At 51.6% G+C, this 16,200-nt stretch overlaps 1 protein-coding gene across 1 annotated transcript in view; it reads left to right on the top strand.

The window, feature by feature from the left end:
• STUM (stum, mechanosensory transduction mediator homolog) overlaps positions 1–16,200 on the top strand; it is a 50,253-nt gene that overhangs the window by 22,258 nt on the left and 11,795 nt on the right. The window lies entirely within an intron of this gene.

Below are 16,200 nucleotides of genomic sequence, written 5' to 3' on the forward strand. Positions count from 1 at the left end.
GCGGCTCAAAATGAGACCTTAGGAAACCAGTCGTTATTTTAACTTAAGCAGCCCAAGAGAAGACACGATGGAGTTGAGTGAGGAGGAATGTACTTTTCTGGAGCTGGGTGATTAGAGAAACATCTGGGATTTGTTTCTTAGCAACAGTGCTCATCCAAAGCTCACTGGCAATGTCAGAACATCCAATAATGCCCACGAGCACCGTACAAAATACAATAAAAATCAGTGGAACAGGAGAGACGATCTGAGCAGAGCACCTCCAATAGGTAGAAAAACTCAGGACCCTGAACAGAAGCAGCAGCCATTGGTTTAGACTGGAGAGGGCTGGCTCCTACCCCACAGACGCCAAGCCACCTCCCTCCGCCTGGTTTCCGTACAGCCAGCAGAGCAAGCCTCCTGGGGACGGTTCTTCTCTCCTCCTGCCCCCACCTTCCCTGGCACCTGGAGCTCCAGTGTCTAAATGGCCTTCTATGTACAGTTTGTATTTGAACAGTGGCAGGTGTGAGCCCCGGAGGAAATATTAGACCCAAATCTAAAGTTTCTGAACCTTGGTTTGGTGCCTTTGGATTCTGTAGCAGTCTGGTAAAGTTTTGGATCCCTTCTTAGAATAATGCTTTTTTAAAAAAATGCATTTTTAATGCCTTTAATACATAGACTTACAAAGAAAACCAATGATACTGAAAAACAGTTATCCAAATATTGGGGAGGGAAACCAAATTTGTATATAGAAACACTGTGCTTCTGTATTAATGTATTAAACAAGAAGATTCAGCAGTCAGTCTAATAAATACCATAAGTTTAAAACAGTGATGAGTGTCCATGATGTTTTGAGAAACCTACTTCTCAGCTTCAGTGGGGTAAGGAAATATCCGATTTCTGTTGGTGAGGAAGGCCAGGTTCTGCTAATATTATTGTGGTTGCTGCCTACATCCATAATGAAAGGTTTTGAAATGCTAAAATTGAGTTAGGTTAGTAAAAATAAAGAAGTCATGTTTTTCAGTCCCAGTTCATGGATCCCCAGGGGGGTTTGTGGACCCCAAGTTGGGGCCTCTTCCCTTATTTATCCTCCCGTTCTCACTCCTGTATACTTGAGGCCTGTTAACCAAAGTTGCTTAAAAACCTATGCTATCAGAGCCACTATATGGGCAAGGACAGACAGACAGACAAAACAGAGACAGCGAGACACTATTGAACAAGCACAGCCAATAAGCAAGTATTAAAGTACAAGCAATAAGCAAGCAATAAGCAAATATTAAAGGGCATGACGTGTTATGGCTGCTGTTGAGAACCAGTGACCTGCGTCATCAGAGCCGTGTGTCGTCACCTTCCTCCACAGAGGCGTTCACAACACAGATGTCCTGGGTCAAGGTCACTGAGATGCCATTTGACCTTGGAAAGATGAAAGCCCTTGACTATGAGATTCTCGGGAGATAGGTATGGGCTTTCTTCATTTTTTTTCCAATATCTACTACACCCATTTAACACCTTTCAGCAAGTATGTGTGAAGTAACCACTTGAACTAAAAGTGGGCAGGTGTCACGCAGGGACTCAGCTCTTGCTCCCCGCACAAGAACGCAGGACATGGTGAGGCCAAAAAAGGAACGCCCACGGAGCCATGGATAGCGGGGTTCATACCATTAAATTCTCTCTGGCGGCTGGGTTGGAGACACAGGAAGCAGGCTCCACATGATGCACAATCCGCCGTCTGCTTCTCTGCCCACCAAACAACCCCACTTGCGTAGCCACGGCAGTTATATTAGTGGCTAATGGCTAACCAGTAACAGCTGATGGCCACCCAGTCACAGCTGATGGCCATCTAATAACCGAGCCAGCACCTTTCCACGTGAGGCCGAGAGCCTGGAAACTGCTCTCTGGGCCTCTGTCCTCACAGCAGGTTAACAGTCCTGTATGGCCAGGTGCCTGGGGAGATGAAAAGCAGAGCTGGTCAGGTCGCACCCGGAGCGGAGCAGGCCCCACTGCAGGGCATCTGAGACACCAGTCAGTTAGAGGGTGAGCCCGCTCTGCTGAGCCGCCTCCAGAGGACAGGCCTGCAGAGGGTTAAGTGGGCAGGGAAAGCCTCCTGTGTTCCCAGAGTCCCTGAGTCAGCCGCTGGGCAGGCTTCCTAGGACCCAGGCATTCTGGCTGCCTGCCCCTCGACTGCCCATGTGCGGGCTGCTCCACCAGCCTCTGAGAAAACCCCTGGGTGGTTGTGCCACACTATTGAGCAGGGAAATTGTAGGCTCCATAGTACTTGCTGGTTTTGCCCGAATGGCTTTCTTCTGTTCACAGGAACAGCGTCACAAAACGTCAGAGGTGAAAGGCTTCTTGGGGAACAGGGCATCCAGGGGTCTCATTTTATAGACGAGACACTAAGGCTCAGAGGCGAGAGGGACTCTCTCAGGTCCCAGGGCAGCAGCAGAGAGCCCCGGTGTCCTGAGCAGTGTGAGGTGACGACACCTTCCTTCTCTCGCTCATGGGGAAGGCAGGATGGAGGTCATGCCTGAGTCCCCAGAGGGCCCCAGGGCTGCAGTCCTCACAACCCCCCATGAAAAGGCCTGCCCTGCAACTCACGGGGGACAAGCAAAAAGAGGAAGTGTGGACTGTCACCCCAGCCCATCCTTAGAAACAGGGCAGAGCGTGTCCCCAGGGTCAGGTGAAGAGCACAGGTCTGCGTCCCACTCCTGGAACCTCACTGTGGCTGTGACAGTGCCTGGCTCTGCAGCAGGAGCTCTGCGTGTATTCACTACTTCGTCATCACCCCAGGCCTGTCACTCTGAACTCAATTGTGTTTCACCACCCCCAAATTCACATGCTGAAGCCCTCCCCTCAGTGTGTCCGTATTTGGAGACAGGCCTTTTAGGAGGTAATTCAGGTGTAACTGAGGTCATAAGAGTGGGGCCCACTTGATAGCATTAGTGTCCTTATTTGAAGAGACACCAGAGGCTTTCGTGCTCTGTCTGCCCTGTGAAATGGCGGCCATCTACAAGCACCTTGATCTCAGACTTCCCAGCCTCCAGAACCTTGAGAAATAAATTCTGCTGTTTAAGCCGCCCTCTCTGATGTCCTTTGTATGGCAGCCCGAGCTGAGACACCTGTGCAGTACTGTTAACATCACCCCCGTCTGGCAGAAGGAGAAACTGAGGCACAAAGAGCTTAATTGGCCTGCCCAAGGTTAGCAAGGAGCAGAGCCAAGTTGCCCTGGCCCCCTCCCTGCTCTGCCACCTCCCCTGCAAGGAGCGTCCACACCAGGGGTTGTGTGAGGACTCAAGGAGACTTTGTTGTGGAGACTCGAACAGACAAGGCACAGAGCGAGCCCTCAGGGAAGGTGGAGATTGTCACTCTGCCCCAGAGCACACATAGGAGGAAGGGAGACGTAGCAAAGAGGAGCAGAGAGTTAGGAGCCACCCCTGGGTGCTGCAGGTTTCTTGCAGATAAAGTGGCACTGTCTGACAGGCCACTCTCTGGGCCACACACCATCAGGGGACCCCGGGTGGGTAATGTGGGAAGTGAGCCGAGTCCCTGAACCAGCAGCTAGGCCTGCTGGTCCCTGGGTCATAGGGAGCAGAGTAGGGGTGGTTAAGTGGCAATCGGGAAGTGTGGGGGAGGGTGGGTGAGAGCAGGGCAAGGGGACAGCCTCCACCTACAGTCTCTGCTGGGGAGAACATGGAGGGTAGTTCCAGAAATCTATCAGAAGACAAGATTTCCCAAAGTGCCATTTCCGGGAGGAAACACATAACCAGCCATTTCTATAGAACTGCATGCCTTACTTAGTCACCCATTTCCAGCTCCCTTTCAGGCGATTAGAGCCTGTAGTGGCACTTTGAACTCAAATTCAGGCTTTCACATTTGCAGTCTTCTTGCCCTAATAGGAAATGTCTGGTGGTGAGCTTCTCCCCAGAGCCTGCCTTGGCATCGCGCCTGCGGCCGAGTCCCGCCCTCCCCAGCTCCTGGCTGCCACCTCTGTCATTTTTCTGCTTGTTTAGAGCATTGGAAAGAGAATCTACTACCGATGGTTGCAAAGCCCTAGAGAAGTCTCCCTCTACCTAATGAGTTTTGCTTGGAGAAATCCGTCAGCTGCAGAAGCACTCTGTCTGACCCTGTAATCGTCTCCTTGGCTCAGTAATCCGACCAGCATCCCCAGAAAGGCTGGCAGCTCCTCTCCCAGCTGCTCCCTGGCAGGTGGATTGATGGTTTGTCCTCACTCCAGGTCTCAGAAGCACCTCGTTAAAGGGGATGACACACTGTCTGCTGGAGCTGCTGACCAGATAGCTGTAGGAGTGGAGGGAGGCACAGAGCTGGTCCTGGGAACCAGGGGTGGGCAGGATGTGTGTGCTGGGTTCCCTGGCTATGTATGCCCGTAGTGGGGCCCAGAGCCCTAATGTTGGCGTTCACACACTACCTCCCTATGGGCTGGACCTCATGAATCAGCTTGGCACTCAAGTCTGAGGAGAAAAAGGGATCCTTCCTGTATTTACAAAGCCATGATGAGATTATGTCATGGAGAGAATGACATAAGACCAAGGCGCCCAAGCGGCTGCTGCCCCGAGGTTATTTCCCAGGTAAAGACTCACCTGTCACTAAGGTTGGCAATGACTAGTCAGTTAGTAGACGTCACAGGTCATCTTTCTTACTGGTAAAATATATGTAGCGTAAAATTGACCATATTAACTTTTTAAGCGTATACCTCACGGCATTAAGTATATTCACAATGTTGTGCAACCAGCATCCATCTCCAGAACCTTCCATGACCCCAAACTGAAACTCTGTCCCCATTAAACAATAACTCCCCACTGTCCCTCCCCCGGTCCCTGCTAACTTGGCTGAGTAGTACTCTATTTCATGTGAACACCACATTTTTCTCATCTATTCATCTATTGATGGAAGCTGCGTAGGGCATTTTTAAAAGGCAGTGATTGTTCTAAGGGGCTCTAGATGTCTAGCTGTGACATTTCATCAGAGTGGCCTCCAGGGTTGGTTTGGGGCATGTGGTTGCCTGGGAGGGGGTGTGCCCAGAGGTAGAGAAGAGAGGGGCACTGCTCCCTGGTAAGGGCTGTGTGTGGCGGGCAGCAATGTTGACTCCCGGCACCCTTTCCACCACCACGATTAGTCCAAGCCTGTCTTGGAACTCCATCCCTCTTGTGGGTGGCTGGTTCAGCAATGACAGGTGACCCAATGATCATTCATCAGGGAACTGTTTCCTCAGGCCTAAAAAGGGGCCACAGGAAGAAGCTATCTCTATTTTTCCAGACATTGTTACGTATAGATTGAGCGTCCTGGAACCGCTGCAGCCTTCTGGGTACCAGCCTGAGGTTGAAGTCAACGCTAAGAGATGGAAAGAGCCAAGGGCCTGAACTGCTCAATTAGCCAAGCTCTGAACTACCTTTGGAGTTCCTGTTATTTGAGATAATAAATACTTCCGATCACTTAAGCTAGTTTGAGTTGGCTTTGTGTCACTTCCAGCCCAAAGCATCCTAGGAGATATCAGCTATGTGTAGCTGTGTTCCTTTGCTGGACCTTCCGACTGGTTATCCTTGGAAACAAAGCATAAAAACAAGGTTCATCTACCAGTCTCGATAATGACCTGAGCCTGCAGTTAATTGTAAATATCGATATAAGGTAACAAATAACCAACTCTGGTTGGCACATAAGCCAGTTACAGTATATATACCTGCTGATGTCCCCAGAACCTTGGTCGGCATGCCTGGCATTCCCCAGGGTGTGTGGCATGAATGCCGGAAACCTCTGCTTTTGCACCTGTTTCTTCGAGCCCTGTGGAGCTGGCCTGGGGCACTCCAGCAGGTGACATGCTGAGCTGAGAAGGGCAGGGGAGGCCTGATTCTACTCCTATCTCACCTTTAGAGGTGAGGTAGGTGATGCTGACGCTGGCAGCTGCTGTCCCCCATCTCAGCCTCCTGGGGACCCATCCTCGTGGGCAAAGCGCGAGGAAGGGGACAGAAGGGGACAGGACTGCATTTTAACGAGCACCTGTGTGCTCTGCCTTTGAACACCGTCACCTTGGAGGAGATGACTGGAAAATGACAGTTCACAACACGAGACAGATGATTATGGGTGATCCTCTTATCCCGAGTGTCATGGGTCCTTGCAGGGTGCTGTTGGGACAACCAGCTGAGCCACCCCCACTCTCCCACCCCAGGAGATCTGCTCTCAGGGTCAGCAGCACATTCTTTTGAAAATTTTAAATCATTCCCAAAAAACTCACCCAAGGCAGGTGAAATTCATTCATTTCTGAAACAGCCAATTTGTAGGCAAGGAAGGTGAATGAAGTGGGTGACTAAGCCGAGTATTCTGACTTCTGTGAAAGCAGGGTGCGCTGTGACCAAAATCCATGAGTCTGCCTCCTGATGTGGGTCCAGGCGGCTGCTCCTGCAGGGCTAATGCTCTGTCAGCGTGTGTGTCAAACAGTCACAGCATTTCGGAAATGACTGCACGTGCTTTGAGGCTATGTCTGTGTGAAATGATTGCTCACGTATCTGGAAATGTTTCTGACATTTCACTGCGGGGAGAGGTCTGGCTCCTAAACCCTTTGGGGATCTTTCTCCTGATTTGTGTTCAGGACTGTTTGTGTCCACTTTGGGGGCGTGGGTTGGTCTGGGACACCGAGTACTCATGCTGCTTATGTAGCTCCTTCTCCAGAGAGTTTTGGTCTCTTGTCAGGCTGTCCCCTGAGGGCTCCTGTCCCTTTCCTGTCCCCTTCCCCTTGGGACCACTCAAGCCTGTGGGTGGGGTGGGAAGCTACTTCCTGGACTGCACAGCCCTCGAGAAGCTGGGTCATTTTCATTTTCAGAAGGCAAAGTGGTGCCCAGCCCCCAAATCCTGGGGATTGAATTCTGCTGGGTGCCAATACAATGTCATCAATAATAACAACCATGGGGGGGGGCAGGATGCTCAGAGAGGGGAAGTGATGGCCGAGGTCTTGCAGTGGTAAGTGCCCGAGTAGGGCTGGAAGCCAGGATGTGAGTCCACTTCCCTTTACCACGTGGCCTTTCCTAAGCAGCCCAGACGTTTAGAGGATGTGCAGGCAGTCTGTCTCCGTGGGACCTCGGCTCAGCCCTCATCTGCAGGGACCAGGAAGGGCTGACCATTGCTTATCACCTATGGTTGTCCTTGTGGGCGCCACATTGCTATGCTGCTATGTACATATCACAGGAATGGGTGAGGGTAGGGGGGTGGGGACTGCAGGGGCCCCATGGTGGAGATGTGCTTACAAAATAACCCAAACACGGGGGCTTGCCCCCGAAAAGTACACAGTCCACTCAAGGTCAACCAGGTGACACCTGAGAAAAGGACACATAGATCTTTGGGCCTTAGCTGATACCTCTGTGGTGATCTGTCCATTTAATAAACCCTCACTAAAGGTCTGCCATGTAGGCATTGCACTGGTGCCTGGAATATAAAGGGGAGCAAAAGGCAAAGCCTATTGCTAGTGTAACAATAGCTGAAGCACTTCCACCATCCTTACTGGGTGCCCTGTACTGTTCTAAGCACCTACTCCTTCTGTAATGTTCAGGGCATCACAAAGATAGAGGTTATTGCTGTCATTCTCAGACGAGGAAACCGAGGCACAGAGAGGTTAAGTGACTTGTCCAAGGTCACACAGGTGGCAAGTGGCAGGGCTGGCTCAGACCCAAGCAGGCTGGGTTCAGAGTTGGCATTCTTACCTCTCAGCTGCACCGCCTCAAAGGGCTCATACCTTGTGCGAGGGACGGAGTGTAACTTCTTCTTGGGACCACTCTCCACCCAAGAGTTGTCCTCCCTGTGATGAGCACATGAGTGAGTCTAGTAAATTCACATTCATTAGATACCTGAGTACCTTCTCTGAGCCAATTATTCTTGTAGGCCATGTAGAGGCCTCAAAAATGGACCAGAGAAGGCTGGACCCACAAAGGGCTTGCGCGATAGTGAGAGAACAGATCTAGAGGCAAATAGCACTGCGGGGTGCTCTGTGGCCCCGGGAGGCCGAGGGTGGAGTGTGGGCTGGTGTGGAACCACCTGGGCTCCGAGCTGGAGCACTGGGGCGGGCTGTACAGTGCGAGGGAGTAAGAAGAAGCATAGAAGATGGTGGAGGAAGACAGACAGCTAGTCAGTGGGTGGGGAGAACAGGAAACTAGTAAAATCGGCTGAGAAGAGGCGGGCAGGTAGGAGGCTGGGAGCGCCACCCTGTTAGCCAGTTTCTTCCAGTGCTGGGCCTGGCCTGACCCTCTCTGGTCACTGAGAAGCTATGATGGCTCAGGCACAGCCATCACCTGGACTTACTGTTCAGGCTCCTGAGTAGAACTGTGTAACTTGCCCCACTCCCAGCCGCTGAGGTTTCTCTGGGGGTCCCTGAAATCTGCCATTTTTCCATTTCTAACTGCAGCCCACCAGCTCCTGTCCCTCCTTCCTCACTCATGTGTGTCCCCCGTCGGGCATCACAGCTTCCACATCCCCTCCTCCAGGGGCCCCTTCGACTAGTCACCCTGCAGCCATGTTGGCACCAACGTTCCCGGCTTCCATCAGGACAGCTGCTCTGGATTCTTGGTCCTTTCCTGAAATAAATTTGCCATTAAAAAGGAGGCTTAACAAAACCATTCTGCTCTTTGCTCCTTGAAGAAATCATCAAGCGGTCCCTGAAGTGCTATCCTAGAGTCGGTCCCTTCTGAAGGATACTCCACGCGAAGCCCGACTACTTAGTTTGGCTCTTATTTTCTGAAAAGGCTCTCTCGGGATAGGCTTGCTGGGAGATGCCCAAGTTCACTGCCCTCCTCTTGTTCTCTGACGGAGCTGAGGGGCCCTGGGCCTCAGGCCTCTCACTGCCCTTTCTTGGCGTTCACCAGGTTTGTGAAAACAGGCACAGTTGGTGTCTCAGTTAGCTTTTGCTGCATAACAAGCCTCCCCAAAACTTAGTGTCTTAAAACAACAGCCATTGATTTAGTCCACACTCCATGGGTTGCAATTTGGGCTGGACTTGGGAGGGGCAGGGCAAAGCTTGGTTGTTCTTAGCTGGATGGCTGGGGCCTCTCCCCAGGTGGCCTCATCCTCCAACAGGCTAGCTTGGTTTGTTCACATGGTGGCTAGACAGAGCTCTACTCAAGCAAGCAAACGCATGAGTGGCCTTTGTGGCTTGGGCCCGGAACAGGCACAGTGCCACATCTACCAGGTTATGTTGGCCCATGAAAGTCACAAGGCCAGCCTGCATTCAAAGGTTGGGAAACAGACTTTACCTCTCAATGGGAGGAGTTGCAAATTCACATTGCTAAGGGCATGGGTGTGGGGAGTGGGGGAACTGGGGCCATGTCTGCAATCTACGACAGTTGGTCAGCGCACAATTCATTCTGGGTCTATTCTTGTCGGTTAAATGAGGATAAAGACATGGGCTTGTTGTGGGAATGAGGTGAAGTGAGGTAGTGAAATGCTAATCTCTAATGAGTGCTCAATACATTACAGATCGATACCGATAATAACGGTTACACCTGTGACCATTAGAATGTTGGGAAGGTGCCTTTTCGTAGACAATCAAGCACACTTGTCCAGCTCAAAGGACAGTAAAAGCAGTTCTCTATTTTCCCTCCTTAGTGGCTTATTAGTTCATCCCTCTCCACCCAGAAAGGTCCTCTGGGAGCCCCTCCGCGTGGCTCCCTTCCTCTCTTTTTCCCTCTCTCAGCCCTGTGGTCCACCATAGCCCTCCTTTTGCCTCTGGCTCATCTTTCAGTGGGATAGGGGGTTGGGAGGGGAGGCCAGAGTGTCCAGTTCAGTGGGATAGGGGGTTGGTCACAGAATAGCAAGAGTGTCCGGCTTTATGTGCAGCAGGTACAGGAGTCAGAGGGGCCCAGCTACAGGACACAAAAGCCTCTCTTGTCCCAGGTTGCTGCCTCTAGTTGTGTGGGTCAAAAACTGTTTCATATGTGGTCCGTATCTTTCGATAATAATGAGAACTTCCAGCAGCATTGCTCCAGTGCACTGTTATCCTAATGATCCCTGATGCCTGGTTTTCCTAGCTCGGTGTGGGCAAGACTGTTAGGGGATTGCGAGTGAACAGGCGCTCCAGGACTCTATTCAGATGCTAAATGATTGTTGTGAGGATCAAACAGCACAGCCCACTTCCTGCTACCCTTCCTCCCCCACCATTGCCTGGTAATGCCCCTGTTCCAGTTATCTACTGCTGTCCAGCAAACAGTCCCAAAATTTAGTGGTGTGAAAAATAAAAAAACATTTTGGTATGCTCCTTGGTTCTGTGGGTCAGGAATTGGGACAGGAGGACACATTGGCGATATCTTGTCTCTGCCCCATCAACTCAGAGACCCCAGGGTGCCAGCTGGGGACTAGAACCATGTGGTGACAATCTCGCTCTTATGTCTGGTGGCTGACACTGGCCCTCAGCTGGGACCTCACCTGGCTGTTGGCTGGCGTGCCTACACCAGCCCTCTCTCCGCATGGTTTCTCAAGTGGGCTAGTTTGGGCTTCCTTATATTAGGTTGGTGCAAAAGTAATTGCAGTTTTTGCCATTATTTTAAACCTTTGAAACCATAATTACTTTTGTACCAACCTAATAGTATGGTGCTGGGTTTAAGACTGAGCAGCTAAAGATTCAGGACACGAAAGCCACCTGTTTGTTAAGACCTGAGCCGGGAAACTAGCCCAGTGCTGCTCCTGCTGTATCCTGCTGGTCAGTCACAGAGCAGTGTAAAAGGGAGGGATACGGTCCCCACCTCTTGAGGGAAGAATGTCTAAAATCTTGGGGCCACCTTTTAAAACCACCACACTTCCATTTGGGAAAAAGATGGTCCAATTGATCATTTTTCTCTGCTTGATTTTGTAATGCATTTCTCCTGTTAGTGAACCTCGCACTTACCCAGCATCATTTCACCCCAAAACTCAGATTTTCACTTGGGCGTTCACGCCTCCTCCATGCTGCCTAAGCATTGTAGAGGATGACCCCAATTCTAGATCCAGGGGTGGGCCCAATTGCTTAAGCCAATAAGCATGTTACATTTACTTTGCCAAATTGTTGGTTCAAGGGTAGGCATGGAACCTAAGCAGCACTCTTTGGGTAAATCTCAAGACTCCTGCTTGGAAAGCTGACACAGAAAATAAATGTTCTGCCTCCTCTGGACAAGTGGTATGTGGACGTGATACCTGGAGCTGCTGCAATCATTTTGTCACCATGGGGGAACCTGGTCTTGCAATAAAGCTGACAGCATGGGAGACAGAGCGGAGAGACGGAAGATGTTGGGTTCTTGTTCAGTTTTAGCCATGGAATCAAACCAGTCCTGAATTCCTATTAATAACCAAAAGAGCAAACAGTGATTAAGCTCTTAGTATATTCCAGGCACTTTAAAAGCATAGTCTCCATTAAACCTTGCACAGAGCCCCTATCGTACAGATGAGAAAGTAGATCTAAAACTTTTTCATAAGGAGACAGGCAAAGTAATTTGCCCAAGTTCACGTAGCCAGGAAACGGTAAAGTCAGGATTTACACTCAGCAGTCTGACCCTAGAGCCCACACCCCTAACCACTGCCCTGTAATACCTTTCTGGATTTTCCAGTTATGTGAATCAGTGGATCCCTTTGTTATTTAAGCCTGTTTGAGTTGGTTGTTTCCAAAATAAAGAACACAATGGGCAAGCCCTTCCTGCAAGTGTGGTATGTCTGCGTGGCCTGAGCAACAAGGTCAGCCCCACTTGCAGAAAGCCATCCTGAGCCTAATCCCATGAGCCCTGGCACAGGCGCACACACACAGGCCATCCCACAGGGCACGGCTCCAGGAAGGAGCGGATGTGTCTGCCAGGCCTGTGGGAATCCCTAGCCAGCCAGGGAGCACCTGAGCACAAGCCCCACACAGGGCTCCTTCCGCCTTCCCTTCTTCCTCCATGGTGCTCTGGGAGGCTGGGGAGCAGCTCAGCTGAACCACCTCCTTTTCCACTGCTGTCATCCTGTGGCCACCTGAATGAATCCACAGTGGCTTCTCAAAGTCTCTTGGGACTGGAGTCCTTTCCTGGCTTTCAAAGAAGAACCCTCATTCCACCTCCAAGAGGTGGGCCCTTTGCCTTCTTAACTGGGAATGATTCTAGGATTGGGGGCTGCATTCCAGAGACACTCCTGGGAGTTCAGAGGCTTTTGTCACACCCCAGCATAGTCACAAGGCATCATGTGTTTCCTGTATCAGATGTCTGCCTGCCATCTGTCCTCTAGTTGGCTTGACTGCTACCTGGCTTTCTCTGTGGACAGTAAGAAGCTGTTCGATGGACAGTCTTGCACAACTGGATCTTGACAGGTGCCTGAAACTTCTTCTTTTTTAACTGAAAAGAGAATTTATTTTTGAGAAAAGAGAGAAAACTACCTATCCTTCTGCCCGGCACAGCAATTTTTCTTTGGCTTCACACATTCCGGTCTTTGTCCACGTACATAAATATTTTTAAGGCGTCCCCGGCACAGTATGCGTACTGTTTTTGTAATTTCACTGAACGCACTTGCCTGACGTGCTGCGCAGTCATCCTACCTACCGCTCTTACTGGCTGTATAACATCGCGGCACACGGATGAGTACAGAGTCTCTGGCTTTACGAGGCGGACATAGTGAACTTAGCAATTACAGCACATGTTTTAAAAAGGGTGAAGACTGGTGCCTTCGGCTACAAGCCACTGGGAGAGCAGGAGTCATTGAGATCTTCAGTTTCGTTCTCATCTTCATGGTGACTGAGACCTCATTCGCCAGGGTTCTATTCCAGGGTTGCCTCCTGGGGACACTTTCCTGACCACCCGCCTCCAAAGCCTGGGGAAGGGCCGTCCTTAAGCTCCCATACATCCCTTATTCAGTGCACACTGTGTTCTAAGTATGACACGTACTAACTGAGTCCTCACATCCACCCTATGCAGCAGGATGGGGACACTGAGGCCTAAAGAAGTATGTCACTTGTCCAGGTCTCAGGGCCTCTGGGTGGTGCCGCTGAATTCGGGCCCCGGCCTTCTGACGCCAGAGCCCACCTCTGTAACCACAGTGTTATCTTGCCTCTGCCACCTCCAGGAGGACTGACTACACAGCGGTGTGTTCTGTGCCTGATCTGTCTCTCTCACGACCACGGGCGATTCCTGAGGGCCGGGCTCCTCCTTTTTGTCGGGGTCCACATGGATTTAGCCAAGTTCTTGGCACCCTGCAGGTACTGCAGGAAGGCTACCCGAAAACATGGGAAAAATGAATGGACGAAAAGAATCGGGTATGATTTTAAGGAAGAGGCAACTTTGTACCCAGGAATGCAGGCCTCCAGGCCTCGGTGGCATGATTGGAAAAGTCCCACCACGACCCACAGGCCTTGGCTGCCGAGGGCTCCAGGGCAGGCTGCAGGGTGGCACTGTCCTCCCACGTGCCCAGTGTGTGTGGCCACAGCTTGGGGATGCTCCCCCCAGCACTCCCAGTGATGAGCGACCCCTGGTGCCTGGCACACTTGGCCTCACACACACTTGGGTGCTGTGGGCCCAGGCAGATTTGTCCCCACACTTGAATCAATAAGGAGAGTCACTCACCTTCAACAAGCTCAGTGTCGAGCACATGGTAGATGCTTCATAAATGTTATTTATTATGCGGGAGACTGAAAGAGGGTCAGCCAAGCGCCCGAGAATGAAGGACACCCACTGAGACAAGATGGGGTGCAGGACTCAGGCTCCCCGGTCTCCATTGCTGCAGCCGCCGTCCCCAGAGGAGTGCCTTTGGGGTTCATCGTGCTGCAGGTTTTCACTGCAGTGATCTCCAAAAGGCTGCCTGGCAGCTGTGACCTTGGGCAGAGCCCCTCCCTGTGTTCATCTCAGTGTCCACCCATCCGTGGAAATTTCCTCTTGTCAGGTTGCAAAGTCTAAGCAGACAGGTGTGTTATCTCCTCTAACAAATGTCATCGCTGCTGTCCTTGCCCATCTTCCCACCTGAAGGGCCTCAGCCCTGGCTCGGACTCCCCTGCCCTGCCCGTTACACATCCTCTCCCTGTCCCATCCCACTTCCTCAGTTCACCCTCTGGCATTGAAAGGAAGCCCGGAATCTGTTGTGACAGGCTTAGCACTGGGGAACCAAGAAATTCCATGTGGTTACATTTCTGCGCAGGCTCAATGTCCTGGGGAGTTGCCGGGGCCTCCCGGGGATGCACTCAGAGAGAGACCTGCAGTTCTGTTCTGCAGCTCCCCAGGCCCTCACGGTCTGTCCAGGGCCGGGAGTACATCTTAGAGTTTGTCAGGTATCTGGCAGGGGAGGTTGAGGGCAGTGGAGATCGCTAACAAGCACAGGGAGGCCCCGCGCCATGGAAATTAATTATCAGCTCCAGCCAACCGAGCCTCCAGCAGGATAACCAGCCTGATGTCACAGTGGGAAGGAGCTGGTCTCATTTCCTCTGTCCACAGAAGGCAGGGATGACAGATTTGTTTGTGGCAGCCACGGGGGCTCCCTGTCCTCCCTTCTTTATGCCACGTAGCCTTTTCAGTTGGAAAATCCAAGGCCCACCCCTTGGCCGTGGTAGTGACTGCCTGTTCCCCACTGAGGTCTCACTTGTTAGCCCCCTTATCCTTCTGAACACGTCTACCCTGCTGCCTTTCCCCGAGCTCCTCAATCCTCAGATCCCTTCCGGGTAGCTGGGTGTATTGTCAGCACAATCTCCATTGCTTCTTATGCTGCCCAAAGATTGAGAATTGAGGCTTCATAAGGCTGAGTTCGACTCTGAATGTGATCTCTCATTCATCTCATTCTGGCTCTGATATGACAGCAGTTGGCCGTGGGACCTGTTTCATAGGTTGTGACTTGTCCTTCCAAATGGCTGTGAAGTCTGTGCCAAGCCTTCCCTTACATTTCCTACCTGGCCCCCAACGCTCTCATTCAGGGTTGTGCCCGTAGGAGGGCTCGCCCAGTCCTCCCTGGAGGAGTGATGGAGGGTGTCCTGGTGTCAGTCCTGGCCATTGACCAGCAGCACATTTTAATGACTGCAGAGCCAGATGCAGGTGACATCTAGGGTCTGACTTGCCTCACTGGCCTTCATCCCAGGGGAGCACATTTTGTCAGGAGCAGCTGCTTCAAAAGACAGCTCTGCCCTCTCCCCCTGAGTTCCAAGAAACCTGGGGATCCCATCTCCACCCCAGCGCCTTCCACAGCTCGCATGTGAGTCATGCGAAAAGCTGAACCGGATGGGACTGGTAAAGGACATTTCCAGCCCCCAGATCCTGTGTCTCAGAAGCAGTGCTGCCCTGTCTCCTGGTGGGAGACTGTGCCAACCCACTTCTGGCTGCTTCTCTTCCAGTTCCCATATAAGAGTCTTATGACACTCTTATTTGGGTGCTTGAGAGTAAAGATTATTGCGATCATTTTCCTTTGTGCCAATCAGTGTTGGCCGGGCTTTGGTGCCCCCAGGCACCTTAGTCCAGGGCCCAGTGCCCCTGCCTCTGCCGCAGAGAATCACCACCCCAGTGCAGCACTGAGTCATGTGGGGGACACGGAAGGACAGAATGAAAGGCCAGAATCATGGGCTCATTTCCTCTAGGTTTTGTGGTTTTTTGGCTCTGTGTCTATGAAGCCAAGCTCTCTACTTCTCAGAGAAGGATTCCCAAACCTGAATAAGCTGGAGGAACGTTTCTTTCATTTTTAAATAAGCAATTCCTGGATCCGTCCCTGGGATTGGTGGCCTGGAGGTGGGGCCCTGGAATCTGCATTTTGGGAATTCAGTTTGAGAATTCCGATGCACAAACCAGTTGCACAAAACTGACGTATTTCATTTGCCCCTCACCTTCTCATCTTATTAAGACCTTGACATTCACTTCTCCCCCATCTGCTTATATCCTCATCCTTTCCCCTGCATCAGCAGCTTTTCCTCAGCTGATAAAGAAGCTTAAGTTTCTCCCATGAACTTTCTGAAAGAGTGGACCCCACCATATCCGGGCATCTACACCTCATTTTCTTCTCTAACCTCTGACATCTCATTCCCGCTCTGCACCTCTGGCTGGACTGTCAGTTCTTTGGACAGAACAGCCTTTGCCTGGACACACCCGCCATATTACACCACTCCTTGCGTCTACACAATACATGTCAGGCTCGCTGTCCCTCCCCTTGCAGGTCTGCGTGTCTGGGGGAACCCCATCAGTGAAGGGTTCCAGGAGATCTGCCCTCACGTGCTCTCTCTCCACACTGCAGGTGCCGGGGGCCTCAGCTCCTGTCCTGAGTGATCAGGGTGTGTGCTGG

This window comes from Rhinolophus hipposideros (assembly GCF_964194185.1).
Source record: "Rhinolophus hipposideros genome assembly, chromosome: 26".
In the NCBI taxonomy this organism is placed as follows: Eukaryota; Metazoa; Chordata; class Mammalia; order Chiroptera; family Rhinolophidae; genus Rhinolophus; species Rhinolophus hipposideros.